This window comes from Marmota marmota, unplaced genomic scaffold (assembly GCF_001458135.2).
Source record: "Marmota marmota marmota unplaced genomic scaffold, marMar, whole genome shotgun sequence".
Taxonomy (NCBI): domain Eukaryota; kingdom Metazoa; phylum Chordata; class Mammalia; order Rodentia; family Sciuridae; genus Marmota; species Marmota marmota.
Window position 1 is genome coordinate 6,656,753 of NW_026000005.1, and position 16,123 is coordinate 6,672,875.

The following is a 16,123-nucleotide window of genomic DNA, read 5'->3' on the forward strand; positions in this document are numbered from 1 at the left end:
TTTGGAAATTACCAATCTTAACAATTAATTTTAATATTTTTTTGCTAAGTATTTGAACTTCCTCTTACTCGTGAATAATAATCTTGATCATACATTATCAATCACTTCTTGTTATATCTCTTTCATTTATTGACTTTACATCTTCATTTTAATATGTGTCCTGTTTTACAAATGGGATATTAAACATGCAAAGCACAAAATTTGTTTATCATTTTGTTCTCTCACAGGATCATATAGGAACATCAGTAAATCATTAACCAATTAGCCATATATCTATATTTGCAGTTCTATTTGGAGTAAAGAGCTCCAATCTTGCTCATATTGGCAGTTTGGCTCCTTGGAGGAGGTGGTATACTGTGATTTCTTAAATGAAATCTCTATTTATTATTGCTTTCTGTAGGATTGTTCTAAAGCTGAAAGTTTATATAGATAACCTTGCCAATGTGACTTCAAAACTTGCTATTTTAGGTCCTTATTATTTGGTTTCTAATAGTAAACTTCAACTATTTCTAGCTATAATCTATTTTTCAAATAATTAAAAATAAACTGATTTCTAAGTTTATGATCATTAGATTCATCATATATTAAAACTAGTATTACTAAAAAAGAATTTAACAATGTTTGTCATTCATGAAGGATAAATGTTAACAAAAGCAATATTCCTTAAAGTTATGATAAATTTCTTTTCCTTAAGTCAGTAACCTAATTATTTTAGTGGCATGGTCAGCTTTGGCCTGTTGTTGTAAAAGGTTGGACTAGATTTATGCTTTATGTTTAATATCACCTTTTGAGACAAAAATGCTGCTTTTTTGTTTGGAACACAAAACCTCTTAATTTTTCATTAAAATTCTTCTTTTTAGAATCACTCCTTATGGGAATGGTAAAAATGTAATAGAACATAGTCCAATAAATAGTGGATTAGGGATGACACATCTTAAGAAGAAACTGACAGACATTTGATTTTTTATGTCTGAAAATCCTGTCAACACTGGCATTTTTGGCCTATACATGGACTCTGGGCTGCAGTCAGAGCCATCTGTCTGAGTGGCAAACTGCCTATTCATAAATTAGTTGGACCATTTCATCAAGGCTGAAATGCCAAAGAATAATAACTACAAAAGACAAGATTATATATTTCACCAAATGCTGCTACTTCTATAGGTAACTCACATTCATGGTAATAGTATTGTCATAGATTAAAATGCCATCTAGCCTGCCTGAAGTTTGGACCAATTGAGGGGCATGGAGGGGAAATGTTGGATACAAAATATTTTTTAAACGTTTTAATCCAGAACTAAAAGGAATAAACAGGTATGATTTGTGAAGCACACAAATTAGCAAGTTCAAGACACATTAAAAGTAAGTTTACACATATAAAATAATATTATTGTGATGTTCATTGTCTTTGTTACAATGTTAATCTCTTCCCACGTGGAGAAAATCCAAGAATTATTGTACTTATTTTGAAAGTAATAAGAAAAAAAATGACAGAACTCCATGTGTTTGTGTGTGTGCACACACATCTCTTTTTTTGGAAATCAGTACGTTTGTGTTTTCATATCAATAGCAGACCTAAAGTAGAAAACTTCATTAAGCTTTAGTAAGATAACATTATATAATCTAAGATAATGTACCTACAGTTTATAGTTTATTTTTCATTCTTCTAAATATTGCCTAGCTTAATTCACTTAAAAATTTAGTTCTCTTTCATGTGTCTTCATAGTAAATAAAAATTAGCTGATCTTTTATTTCAAGTAGTAATCATGCCAACCTTCTAATAGGTTCATTCATTTTAATTATGCATTTAATTTCACAAACAAAATATTTCTAGAAGTTGTACAAGTTAATTGACTACTTTGACTATTTTGGTTCTTATTTTATAATAGGTTGATGTTATGCTGAAAACATTTTGAGAATGGCACTTTTTTGGCAATTTTATACACAGAGAGCATAATCAGTGTTTTTCAAACACTCAGGCCATCTTGATGTACAGAAAATTTACCTAATACTATATAATAATGTAGAATATAAAATTGATTGTGAAAGAGATATAAGCAAATTTTTGCATCTTCCAAAAATTTATCACTAACAACAAAATTTTTAAGTTACATTCACCATGAGCAATGGAACAGCAAGTAAATGCTAATGGAAAGGAACAAAGAAAGTAGACATAATTTATAATACACTGTGTGCAATTCTGGCATCAGTCCATAATGAAACTGCTCAATTCTTCCAATTATGAAAGATTCAATGTCCCTCCAACACCAGTCCAATTTCTATGTTATAGTATCTTTTTCATTGTTGAAAAGAGTGTCCTATGAAGAAATAAAATATGTTAGTGTTGCAGAGTCAGCCAAACTGTGTGCGGCTGTATCTTTTAAAAGGTTAGATCCTTACCCTATATTGAGTGACCCAAGAGTTTTAATTTAATGAAATAATTAGGCTGAAATATGAAGCCAATAACTTATGAAGGGAATTTATGGCTCAATCTTCAGCCTCTTCTCCATCTAATAATTTTATTCTTATTATCATGAGCATATTCATTTTTGAAATAGTATTTTAAGCCATAAACTAATAGTACTGAGCTCTACATGCAAATACCTCAGATATGCATCACACAATTGGTTATTTAAAAGATGACTTCATTCTTTCGGCATTTATTGGTAATTCATTGTGTTCGCCTCTTTTAGGAATTTTATGGTATGCAGGACAATATTGTAAGATCTTAAAGTCTCAATAATAGATAGAACTTATTAATATTAATCACAAAATAAAATGTGAGACTCACCAATAATAAGATAAATCAAGTTCCATGAGATCCAGAAAAGAGAAAGTAGATATCTAGGAGGAATAAAAAGAACTTCTTAATAAGGAGGAATTTGTATTTGATTTTAATCTTAAATATCCATTTGTATATGTAGACAGGGATTGCCTGAAAAGGAGGATAGGAATGGACAACAGGAAAACATAGCTATGTTCCTTCAATAGCTCATCAAGGACAGTCACACAGTTGTCATTCTACTGCTCCATGGGTTTAAAAGGATGAACCAAGGCTCAGTCTTAGACATAGGTGGCAACCCTGAGGGTTGAGAAGGAATGCTAATTTTCAAAAACTCATCTTAACATCTTTAGCTACAGAAGGTAACTCTGAAAGAATTTTCTCTGCATGTTGCTTTGAAAGGAATCATAACAGCAAAACCCAGGAGTTCAGTTCAACTCTGGACTAGATTGACTACATCCCCACAAAATCCATCAAGCAGAGAAGCATGCCTTTTTCCAGGCATGAATGCTGCTTACCTGAGAACAGCCTCTGCTGTTCTGTGTCCAGGACTCAATGTCTAACATTCAGTGTGAATTTACAAGAAATTAAAAATGGCAAATAATTTCAATTTTCTTTCAGGATATAAAGCATATGACAAAACCAGACTTGTATGTTTAGGCACTATAAAAGAGAGAATCTTAAATAACTATTGTTGATATGTTAAATACTCTACTAGAAAAGACAGAAAATATTCATAGGTTGATTGGGAATTTTAGAGAGAGATGGAAATAAGAAAGATCAAATAGAAATGCAGGAATTAGAATGATTTCAACAAAGATGAGGAGTTATTTTGAAAGCCTCATAAGAGTACGCACCATAGTTCAATAAATAACCATGGAACTTAAAAATACTTCATTGGAAATGAACTGCATTTAAATACATATAGGAGAAGAAATGAATAAAAACAGAAGAGGCATTCAAAAGCTTTGGGATAATAAAAAAGAAGAAGGAGAAGGAGGAGGAGGAGGGAGAGGAGGAGGAGGAGGAAGGAAGGAAGAGGAGGAGGAGGAGGAGGAGAAGGAGAAACATTTTAACAAGTAAATAAGTGGGATCCTAAAAAAAGAAGAGGTGAAAAATATCTAAAGCTATAATAGTTGAGAATTTTCCATTTTATAAAAACAACGAAAAACCCATCAAACTAGAGATCTTGGAATCATGGTGAACCTCACTGAGTTCAGTGACACATGCCTATAATCCCAACAGCTCAGGAAGAGGAGGCAAGAGGATCTCTAGTTCAAAGCCAGCCTCAGCAATTTAGTGAGGCCCCAGGCAACTTAGCAAAACCCTGTCTCAAAATAAAAAAATTTAATAAAGGGCTGGGGATGTGGCTCAGTGGTGGAGTGTGCCTGGGTTCAATCAATTCCTGGTAACAAAATTTTAAAAATTGAAAAACAAATGATCACAGGGAATTTGAAATAAGACACACACACACACACACACACGCACACACACACACACACACACACACACACACACAGAGAGAGAGAGAGAGAGAGAGAGAGATCTATTCCAGCTAAGTATTTCTCATTTAAATTACTAAAAATCAAAAGTATGGAGAAGTATGAAAGACAGACAGAAATGAAAAGTTGCCTATAGAAAATCACCAGAGATTTGTATCAACTCTGAATAGACTTGACTCTACTTTATAGGAATGGCCGCTTGTTTGTTTATTTAGAAATTTGGCTGAACTGTACTTGTGAAGTTCACTTTCCCCAGTGTGCTCCCTGTAATGGTCCTAAATGCAGTCTTGGGCTACACAAAGTCTCCCTGACCACCATAATATGACTGTGACTGTGGTCTGGGTCTTTTCAATTGTGCTTTCCCTCACTCCGAGTTAAACCTAATTGCTCTTCTGCCTCTGTTGTTTCATATTCTGTGGTTAATCTCCTCTAATAGCTAGCAGATGCCTTCTTATTTCTGACAACATCATGGATCATAAATTGCTCTACAGTTGGATCTAGTAAAATTTGTGCCCCTTTGTAGGGGCAAATTGTTGAGACAAGTTTCATTTTAGTTCTGCTGATTTTTTTTCTATTTTGCATTTTTACCTAATCTATCATTGGCCTGGTATTTGCGTCATAGAGCTACCAGCCTCTTCTTAGTTCCCATTAGTGATGACTCCAAGGCTATGTTGCAAATAAAGGAAATGTCCTTCAGCAGCCTACAGCTCATCTATCTCACTGCAATGGAGATGAAGTTGACATTCTTACTCTCTGAGCAAGGAGTAGTAATAATAAGAGCTCTGTTGTGTATAAAATTGAGAATAACATCTATCTCTGTAAATATTACTAATCTGAACCTATAACCATATCTGGGTGGAAATAGGAAAGAATGATAAAAGCAAAGAAACTCAACGAAGTTGAAGAGAGGATTCTTTTGGAGCGACATGTGGGAAATACAAAAGGAACATAACTATCTGTGGACTACATACATATATATACTTATAAAACTATATTAGGTATCATCTATTCTTACTTTTTGTGTGTATGTATAACAGTAGATACAGAAATAAACAGAGAAGTTTACATTTGTTGAAGCTGAATTGCTGTCAAATATGTGAGCATTTAAATTTTGTGAACTATTGACAAATTGCCATAAATAGGTTAGCTACTGCTTCATAGAGATGAATACATCTCACCTCCACCCTGCCTTCCCCTCCACTTCTGGGGATAATCTCATCACTGTCAGCTAATTCTTTCCAGCTCACACAGGACTGCTGAATGCTTTCTTCAAATAGCAACTCAGAAAGTAACTTCTCACAGTCAGGAAAACCATTGCTCTCACTGTTTCACAAGTTGAGGAATGCCTACAACTGATTACATGAAAGATCATTTTAGGTGAAGTGTAAATTCATATTTTTATTTTCTGAGTCATGTTCCTACTTTCACATGCATATGAGACAATTATAATAAAAACAAAATCATTAATATTAAGTCTATATATTAAAAAATTCAAAGGGAAATCAATTGAAGAAGATCTAATTGTAGTTTTGGTATGTAGATATGGAAAAAAGATGCAGACTATGCAGTTTGATCACCCCAAGTCTGAAAATCCAAAATTCAAAATGCTCCAAAATTCAAAAACTTTTAAGCCCTGATAAGATGCCACAAGTGGGAATCCCAGACCTCACCTCATGTGCCAGGTACAGTCAAAAGACAGGGGCACTAAAATTATTGCATAAATTTACTAATTTCAGTTTATATGTATAAAGTGCTTATGAAACATAATCAAATTTTACATTGGGACAGTTTTGATACCTAAATATTTCATTATGCATTGTAATTATTCCAAAACACAAAAAATTTCCAAATATAAAACACTTCTGGCATCTACCATTTCTGAAAAGGAACACTCAACCTCTACAAGAATAATGATAGATTGGAACATACTGGCCTTCAGAATCATGTTTCAATTCAAGACCCTCCCTGATCCAGACAAATTCTTCCTTTCCAACTACAACTGTAAGTACTACTATTATAGCAATGAGGGAGCAAATGAGCAATTCAGAGACCCAAAAATGAAACTTGATGTAGAAAGATGATGATATTTGTGTGCATTGACTACAACTGACGAAGCCCCACTAAATAAATAGCCCTATCAAATAAATCTATTATCTCACAGATTCAATCCCCAAAACAACATCCTATGATAGCTAGGGCAGCAATTTTATTCATTACTTGTGGCAACTACAGACTAAAAGATGCTGAGAGATTTGTTCCAATCTGCATAGCTCCAGGAAGTTTTGTTAAAACCTGAACCCAAGGCTTCCATAAGCTAGTAATATTAACAATAATAATTACAGAAAACTTTCATTGTAGAAAACAAGAAAATTTAAAAACAAAAAGAATACATGGGAAATTTAGGTAAGCATGAATACAGTTTTGGTATATTTTCCACTTTTCAACACATAGCTTTTACACAACCAAGATAATTGTTTACATTCTTTTTTTACATTCTAGATTTTTTTTCACTTAATAATAGGCATAGTTATTTTTCCATGTCATTAAAAGTGATTTTAATGGATAAATAGTATGTCATAATTTTTCAGAAATTTATTTATTTTTAAAAGTCAGGATAGCATGAAAACTTAAAAAAAAAGAGTCTGGTGCAGTCTCAAGTCATATATGTCAAACTCAGGCTACCATGAGGATCAGTAAAAAAATTGGTAGGCAGTTAAAGATATGCAACTAGAGACACATGGCAATTGGAGAGCATGCTTACCAAATAACTGATGAATTTGATTATTTTCTTTCACTAGTTGGAACTAATAGCTCATAATGAATACATAACAAATGTCAGATTTAAAATAATGATGATGATAATAATAAGAAGAAGAAAAGAAAGATGTCCAATTTAAGAAAATAAATCATTTAGACTTAAGCATGTTACTTAAGATATTGACTTTATTTCAGTTCAAAATGTTTATAATGCATGTTAAAAATGTACAGAGTTAGGCTTAGCATGTTGGTGCATACCTGTAATCTTGGTGACTCAAGAGGCTATGGCAGGAGGATTGCAAGTTTGGGAGTAGGCTAGCCTCAGTGACTTAATGAGGCCCTAAGCAATTTAGGGAGACCCTGTCTCAAAAAATAAGAAGGGCTGAGGATTGACTTGATGGTAAAGCATCTATTGGTTAAATTCCTGGTACCAAAAAAATTTTTAAAATATTAAATTAAAAAAAGTGCACCTGATGGGATTTTTTTAATAACTAACCCTGGTGCCCCTTATCAATATGCATTCAGGAATGAAGATTATGTATTATTTTTTTCAATATTAAAATGGGTTATTAAAATTAAGCATTTTATTTAATTTGAACCTTCTAAAGATATGCATTGACTTTTTTAAAGAATAGTTCTGACTTCAGCAGTGTTTTGGAGAGATATAGTCATTGAGGGTGCATCAAAATCAAATATGAAATAACTGTGAAGAACAAGTAAGTTTATGAAGAATTCAGTAAATTAGCATCAAATGAACAGTATTTCCTCTGCTATCATTTTCTCCACAACATTTTACAATTCACATTTTGGGGGATAATCCCAATTCGTTGTTTTTACTGAGTATCTTCAGCTACTGGTAAGAGAACAGATGAATCATTTCTGTGCCAGAATGAAATTCTTTAAATAATTTATATATGAACACACAAAAAGTCACTGAGTGGGCGAAAACTGATATCTCTACCACTTTGTGATATGTTTCCCTCTCCTACAAATTCCCAGAAAAAGACAAAAATGAAATTGTGATTGAGGAAAATTTAATACTTGGTATTCTTTTAATAGAGAGAATTTCATGATTTTGTGACATTTTTCGGAGACCAAGGGAACAGTAAAAGGGAAGTAGAGAACTTAACTACGAGTTCTAAGCTCCAATAAAATTTACTGCAAACTAGGTAAGAGAAATATTGGAAAAAAAAATAGTCATTTGGAAAAGATCAATTTGTAGGCGTATATTCACCAATGAATAAAATTACTTAGAAGTTTCAGAAGGAAACTTAGCTCATTCTGATCCATTCTCTGTTAGTGATTTATGTTAGCAATTTAATTCTAGTAAGATGATCTGACTTAATGATTTAAAATTGACTTATGTCCTTGAAATTTTGGCCCTATATGGAAAAAAATCATTTGGTTATCTTCATACACCAATGGTTTTTGTGATGGAAAACATGCCTCTTTTCCAACTCTCTGTTCTCCTTACCATCTGCTGGAGAATTTTGATCACAGCATACTATTGAAAAGATGCTCAAGAATTACTTTATAATTTCATGTATTACCAGCACACACAAATATATGATTAAATTATTGTGAGGATTATCTAAAGACATTCCTATGTAATCCTGTTTATTTTTTATGGCTGAATTTTCTTCTTCTTAACCTCTATTGAAACATCTAAACATTCCATCAGTATTTCTATTATCTTGATCAAATCTTTAGGAGAACTTATCAAGGAGATCTTTTCTACAAGCTGTCTACTACATTATTTTTATCCTTAATCTTGTAAACATTTATGAAACTGGATCCTTTTTGCCAACTCTCTTCTTGAAATTTTGACTTAGATATATGTTTGACACCAGTAGTTCAAGTCCTAGTGTTTTTTATATGCAGGTGATTTCTCAATTCTTAGGAGTAAGTTTTCTGTAGACTAGAATTATCCAAAGGCTCAGGGGTACACATAAGGTTTCTTTAATACCATTGGTTCAATTTTACTTCTATTAGATTCATATCTTTTTAAAAATTAGTTGCTTACATTTTCAGAAGAAAACTTTAGGAGATAGACATTTCCCTCACTGATATTTTGCACTATGTCTTTATACAAAATAAGGAAACAATAAATTTAATGTTAAGTGATTCTGCATGTTTCCAACTTTTATAATCTATCAACTAAAATTCTGAAGAGATTTTTTTTTCCTTCCAGAAAATCACAGAAGGAAAAAGATAATTTTACTGATGAACACAAAAGTGTAGTTCATGCAATTGTACCATCCATGTTTTCTTCACACTTTATGTTCTCTGGATAACTTCTAGACTTGGGTCACTCCACCTAGAATTAAAGTTTCTCTGTGGCCCAAGTGTATGAGAACTGCATGTATCACCAAAACACAATGCAGAATATCTATCAAGAGGTAAGTCTTTAGTTAAAACAGAGCTTTTGTTTTGTTGATTTTTTCCTGGTTCTCATCCTTGGACCCATTCTTCCTTTCCTGACTTGTTCCACATATGTGGTACAATGAGAATAGACATCTCCTTTCACATTAAGAAAATATGTTAGCTGGCTCGGGCTGTGTGAGTCAACACCACAGACTGCTTGACTTTATTAAATGCCACTCATTTATTTTCTCACAGCTATGGAAACTAAGATTCCAAAATTACGGTGATTCGGGGTTGGAAGTGAGGCCTTTTTATCCCTCACAGATGGCCACCTTCTCTCTGTGACTTCACAGGACCAGTCCACTGCACGCGAGAAGACACATTTGACTCCGGTGTCTCTTCCTCTTATTTCTAAGTACAATAGTCTTGTCAGACTAGGACCACTCTTGTATGACATCATTGAATCATCATTACCTACAAATACTTTCTCTTAGTCGCATTGCAGACTACGGTTTCAGTACATGAACTTTTTGTTAAAGACACAATCCAGTCCTCGATTAAAAAAAAAAAAGTTTAATAAAAAAGTTCTACTACCAATGCGTAATTGATTCAGTATTTGCCTATCTCTTCTCATTTGGTGAGTCATTTTGTTTATTTATTTATTTATTTTTATTTTTTAACATTCTTATAGATTATACAATAACATCTAACTTAATTTGTACTCAGTTTTGACTCTCAGTTGTTTAATGGCTAATGTGCTAAGTGTTCTTTTGAGTTCTTATCTGCTTAATGTATGTCCTCTTTGGTGGAATGTGTCATATTCATTTTCTAACTGGATGATTTTAAATGCTGTGTTTTGAGAATTCTCCTTATATTTCATACACAAGTTACTTTTCAGATATGTGATTTTTAAACTCCCCCCCCCCAAAATTTGTTTTCATTATCTATTTGACAGACTCTTTTGCAGAGGAAAGGTTTTACCTGTAATAAGGCCCAGTTTCTCATTTTTTTTTCTTTTTTATTTAATCATTCTTTTAAGTTTTTGCCTAGTGCTAGGTTCCTAAAATTTTCAATTTTTTTAACAGTTTTATATGAGTTCAGTCATTCTGGAGAACAGTTTTACTATGCCATTTTAGACTAAATGTAGACTTTCCATGTTACCCAGCAATTACATTATTTCATGTACATGGGGAAATTAAGGTCTATTTTCATTTTAAAAAATGCATAAACAAAAGTTTCCTTTGTCAAATTTTATCTTTAATAGCCCAGAATTGGAAACTTCACAAATATCCTCCAATGGATAAACGATTAACCACACTGTAATGCATTCGAACCGTGAAATAGTGCTAAACAAAAAGGGATGAACTACTTATTCACACAACTTCAATGAATCAAATTTTAAAGGAGGAAATTATGCTGAGTGAACAAAATCAATCACATGGTCTCAATTAACTAACATTTGTGAATAATTATAAAGATACCAAATAAATTCTTGTTTCTGAGAGTAATGGTTGGGATGAAGGGTAACTATGGCAACGAAGGGGAGAGCACATGAGGATCTTTTGATAATGGTGCAGTTAAGAATCTAAGAAGACTTTTAGATCAGATAAACAAATTCAACAAACAGCAGGATATAAAATCAGCACCCAAAATCAATGCATTTTCTTTACACAATAACAAACTCTCTTAGAAATCAGGAAAACAATTCTATTCACAATAGCTTAAAAAATATAGGAATAAACCTACCTAAGGAAGTGAAAGAACTATACAAAGAAGATTTCCAACACCAAGGAAAGAAATGAAGAAAACACTAAGAGATGGAAAGGTTTTCCATGTTCATGAATTGAAAGTATTAACATTGTTTAAATGTCCACGCTATAGAAAGCTATCTACAGCTTCAGTGCAATCCCTGTCAAAATATCTATGATAGTCTTCACAGAACTAAAGAAAATAATTCTAAAATTTATATAAATAAACAACAAAACAAAACAAAACAACATCCAAAATAACCAAAGCAATTCTGAGCAAAAATAAATAAATAAGTAAATAAATAATAAATAAATAAAATAAAAAGAACAATAATCCTGGAGGTACAACAATATCTGATTTCAAAATTTAGTACAGAACCATAGTAACAAAAATCACATGCTACTAGCATTAAAACAGGTACATAACCAAACAGAATAAAATAAAGGACATAAAAAAAGGTTCACACAGCTATACCCATCTGATTCTTAAAAGTTGTTAAAAACATATGTTAGAGAAAAAAAATATACTTTTGAAAAGATAGTGCAGGGAAAACTGGATATCCATATGTATAAGAATAAAACCATATTCCTTTCTCTCACATGGTACTAAAATCAATTCAAAATCAAACAAAAACCTAAGGCCTGAAACATTGAAACTGCTAGAAGAAAATAAAAGGAAACACTTTAAGATATAGAACCAGGCAAAAACTTCCAGAATAAGATTCCTATAACTCAGAAAATAGTAACATGAATTGAAAATTAACAAATGAGACAACAAGTATCAAATTAAAATACTTTAGCCTACTTTTTTTTCCTAGAAAGTGCAGGGTCTCTGGTCTAATGCCTAGGTCCTTGATCCACTTTGAGTTGAATTATTTGCAGGATTTGAGATAGGGCTTCAATTTCATTCTAATACATATGGATTTCCAGTTTTTCCTGCACCATTTGTTGAAGAATCTATCTTTTCTTCAATGTATGATTCTGGCTCCTTTGTCCAGTATAAGTGTATTTATGTGGGTATGTCTCTGTGTCTTCTGTTCTGCTCCACTGTTGTTCATGTCTGTTTTTATGCCAATACAATGCCAGCCTTGTAAGTGTCCATCATGTTGGTTTAGGAACCTACTTCCTCAATAATACTCCTAAAGCAAAAGAAGTAAAATCAAGAATCAATAAATGGTATGGTATCAGACTACAAAGCTTTTTCACTGCAAAGGAAACAATTGAGAATGTGAATGTTGGAGAAAATCTTTACTACTTGAATATTTATTATTTGAATCTCAGTTTCTAGCACTGATCTCCAGGATAAGAAAGAACTCAAAAAACTTAACACTAAAAAAGAAAATAACCAATCAATAAATGGGCAAAGAAACTGAACAGACATTTCATAGAAGGAGAAATACAAATGGTTAACAAATATATGAAAAAATATTCAAGAATCTCTAGTAGTAAAACAAATGCAAATTAAACTACACTAAGATTCTCTATCACTCGAATCAGAATGGCAGTTATAAATAACATAAGTAACAATAAACACTGGTGAGGATGTGGGGAGAAATGTACTCTCATATATTGCTGGTGGTACTACAAATTGGTGCATCCAGTATGGAATGTAGTATGGAGATTCCTTAGAAAACTTGGAATGGAACCATCATTTGATCCAGTTATCCCACTCATTGGCATATACCCAAAGGACTTAAAATCAGTGTACTACAGTAATGCTGCCACATCAATGTTTATAGCCATCTCAATTTACAATAGCTAAACTATGCTAATAAGAGAGGGTGGGGAGGGTAAGAATAGAAGTCCATTGGATCAGAGCACGGGAAATTAATGGAAGGGAGGAAGAATAAAATAGGAAGGATAGTAGAGTTAATCAGACATAACTTTCCTATCCTTGTATTTGTATACAAGCCTAGGGTAACTCTGCATCATGTACAACCTCAAGATTAGGATCCTAATTAAAATAAATTATACTTCATGTATGTATGGTATGCCAAAGTAAATTTACTATTATGTATATCTAAAAGGAACAAATAAAAAAATTAACAAGTTTTATCATGGCAAAGAAACCAATAAACATAGTGCAGAGAAAATCTTCATAATTTGAGTAAAATCTTTGCTAACTCCTCTTCTTACCAAAATTTACATTCAGAATATGTAAAGACTCAAAACACACACACACACACACACACACACACACACACAAAACCAATAAATGTCAAATGAACTGAAATTTGTATTTCTCAAAAGAAATACAAATGATCAATAATTATGTGAAAAAAAAATGATTTTCAACAACTTTAGACATCAGGAAATGCAAATCAAAACTCCATTGATATTTCATCTTATCACAGTCAGAATGGCATCATCAAAAAATAGTAACAACAAATACTGGCAAGTAATGCAGAGAAAAGGAACCTTCATATACTACTGGTAAGGAATGTTAATACTAGGGAAATCAGTATTGAAGTTCCTCTAAATATTAAAAGTAGAACTACTATATGATCCAGCTATACCCCTTTCAGTATATATACAAAATTCTAAGTCAGCATACAATAGAGATACTTGCATATTATGTTTATTGGGTCATAATTTGCAAAAGCCAAGTTATGCAATCAACCTGGGTGCCTATCAATAAACTAATGGGTGAAAAAAATGTGTATATACAAAGTGGAATGTTATTTAGCCAATAAATAGGAACAGAATCATATCAGTTGCAGGAAAATGGATGAAACTAGAGATCATTGTGGTAAGCAGAATAAGCCGTATTTAGAAAGATAAGTACATCTTTTCTCTCATATGTGAAAGCTGGAGCAGTGTAGAGAGGAGTGATAGGAATGTAGAAAAGAGGCAGTGAAGAGGAAGAGATTCAGGGGGTAATAGTGGGTAGTAGAGGGTGTAAATGATAAAATATGTTTTGTATGCATATACAAATATGACACAAAGATACACACTATTCTGTGTAAATTAATATGCACTAATAAAAAATGAATCTTTAGTGGTATTCATATAAAACCATAGATAAGACAAAATGCCAACATTGTATAGTACTACAGCTCAGGGACTCATATAAAAATAATATGCCTATCCTCAAAAAACAAGTTCATGTAAAAATCTTGAAATTTGAATAATCTCTGGGGTTTTTAGCAGTGTCAATTTTCTAGATTTGATTTTATAGTATAATTGTACAAGATGATAACATTTGAGGAAGGGAGAAGATAGGTTGATGAGACCTATCTGCAGATTTCTTTGCAACTCTTGTGAACCTATACTTAGCTAAAAAAAAAAAAAAAAAAAAAAAAACTTAAAAGAAATTGTCATAATTACTGGATGCTACATTTAAGTAAATGACAATAGGCTCTGATAGATTAGTACTTAACTCTTAACTCTGCCTTTGTAGTTTTGGAGGATTGTTGCTGTTGTTTTTCCATCTAGTCAATAATAAATGTAATCTGAAAACTGCAGCTTTTAGCTGCAACAAGGAGGAGTCTTCTAACACACTTCTACACTTTCACTGCTTTGCTCTACCTCACTGTCACACTTGTGCCAGCTTGTCAGAACAATAAATGTACTATTTGAACTTTTTCTCTAAGAAATTATGTAATTTAGTATATATACAACTACCTTTTCTTGTTACTACCAGGGACTGAACCCAGAGATGCTTAACCACTGAGCCATATACCTAGCCTTTTTTTAAAAAAAAATAAGACAACATCTTGCTAAGTTGCTTATGGCCTGGCTAAATTGCCCAGGCTGGCTTTGAACTTGCAATCTTCTTGCCTCAACCTCCCAAGTCACTGGGACTACAGGTGTGCACCACAGCACCTGTGAGGATTACTGTGATTCCAAGATCTTGAGTGTGATTGGGTTTTCGTTGTTTTTATCTTATTCTCATTGTTTTTATTCTATTTATTCCAAAAATCCACAAACAAAAAAGGAAAGATGCTAGATACTATTCTACTTTGAATGCAGATGCTAACTGAAAAGTATTCTACCATACTGTGCCTTTGTAGAGCAAACTCCAATATATATATTTAATACCATCCACACACACACACACACACATACACACACACATTATATGTTCCAATCAAAATCATTCTCAAAATGTGGACTAAATATCTTAATTATAACTTTTAGTATGCCTATCCTCAAAGTGAAATAAATACAGTGATGTATAGAAATTCCTCATATCAAAACAAAAATTTATATTACAGGATGAGATGATCAGTCTTCCAAATTTAGTTAAATTTCTGTATATAATAATGCAAAATAAAATGGTTATAGAAACTCAAAACAAATATAAGTTAAATAGAAAAAAAAACGGCTATTGTGTGGGAAGTTAATAGTGAGAGAAGGTGATTGATTATAGTATTAGTTAGATTAGTCACTTTGGGTTTTATAACTGAAGTAATATTTGGGACACTTTGGTTGGGCAAATATATAAAAAAAGACTAAAATTGGTAAGTACTTTAACCCAACTCAATAAGCAGGAATAGAAACTCCATGTAATGAATATTTCCCAGAGACAACTGGTAACCGCAGAATTATAAAATCGGTGATTCTGTTTTCTTTTTTATAAATATTTTGTTCATTGTTTGTTATTTTTGTTAGATAAAAATAATGGCATTATTTGCCATGTCTAGGTCCATAGAGATGGTATTTAAAGCTAGGTGATTGGATGGTATTTTCAAAGGAGTAATAATAGAAAACTGAATACTAAGGAAATAAAAATAGAACCAAATTTAAAGAATTCCCAAAGTAAGCATCCCCTTATCCCCGCTCTTTCTGTCTTACACACACACACACACACACACACATACACACACATACACACACACAAATAGATATAGCCCTGAAGTCTAAGATTAAACTTACTATAGATATCATCATTTTTTAAGAGACATACATGACTACATTATACCTAATTTACAGGACTAAGATCAATTGTCTGCAGTAGAATTATCCCAGTA